Consider the following 1,374-nt stretch of genomic DNA (forward strand, 5'->3'; position numbering starts at 1 on the left):
GCCAGTTTCTTAAGATAGACAAAATTATACAGGTCTTTACCAGATGGCAGCATGCACTTGTTGCTGTTAACGTGCGTCGAGTCAGACCTGACTCATAAAAGTGGAATAATCTTCCCACTAAATCCTGTTGTTGTTGTTGTTATGTGCCATCGAGTTGGACCCGACTCATAGTGACCCCTCTTTGGGTTTCCGAGGCAGTATCACTACAAAAGTAGATTGCCCCATCTTCCTTCCGAGGAGTGGCTGGTGGGTTTCAACTGCCGGCCTTCTGGTTAGCAGTCAAGTACCTTAGGCACTATGCTACCAGAGCTCCCAACTAAACCCTAGAGGTGGAAAATGTAAGTAGGCACTGCAAGTCCTAAAGGAGCTCTGGTGGTGTAGTGGATAAGGCATTTGGCTACTAACCAGAAGGTCAGCAGTTCAAACCTACCAGCTACTCCTCGGAAGGAAGATGGGGCAATCTGCTTCCATAGTGATACTGCCTTGGAAACCCAAGGAGGGGTCGCTAGGAGTCAGATCCAACTCCTCGGCAGTGGTTGCATTTTTGTGTGGGTCACAAAATGGGTAAAACAGGTAATGTTCAAATTTTACCAGCAGTAGCAATATTTTCTTTATAATAACTATATTTTTTCAGTCCAGGACCGGTCAGGATCAATCAATGCATTTAATTGTCATATCTCTTTAATCTTCTTTAATCTGAAACAGTTCTTTAGCTTCTTTTTAATCTTTTATAACACTGACATTTTTGAAGACTTGTTATTGTTGTTAGCTGTGATTAAGTTGGCTCAACTCATGGTAGGTAACTCCATGTAAAACAGGATTGGACTGTTGTGACCTATAGGGTTTTCACTGGTTGATTTTTGTAGTGAAGTAGATTGCCAGGCCTACTTCCTAGTCTTAGTCTGGAAGCACCACTGAAACCTGTTTGGTAATAACACCCAAGCAAGCCTCTACTGACAGATGAGTGGTGGCTGCAGTTGGTACTTGTGCAGGAACAGAACCTAAATTTCCTCATGGAAGGCAGGAATTCTACCACAAGAACCACCACTGCCCTGTTTAAAGAATACCAAAACCAAAACCAAATTCACTGCCCTTGAGTTGATCCTGACTCATACTGACCCCTCCTTGGGGTTCCCAGATGGAATCTCTACAAAAGTAGATTGCCCAACCTTCTTTCAGAGGAGTGGTTGGTGGGTTTGAACCGCCAGCCTTCTGGTTAGAAGTGAAATGCCTTAGGCACTATGCTACCAGAGATCCAATAATAGACACTGTTGTTGTTGTTATGTGCCCTCAAGTCGGATCCGACTCATAGCGACCCCTCCTTAGGTTTCCAAGGCAGTATCACTATGGAAGTAGATTGCCCCATCTTCCTTC

This window comes from Orycteropus afer, unplaced genomic scaffold (assembly GCF_000298275.1).
Source record: "Orycteropus afer afer isolate SDZICR_OR568_19922 unplaced genomic scaffold, OryAfe1.0 scaffold00165, whole genome shotgun sequence".
Taxonomy (NCBI): domain Eukaryota; kingdom Metazoa; phylum Chordata; class Mammalia; order Tubulidentata; family Orycteropodidae; genus Orycteropus; species Orycteropus afer.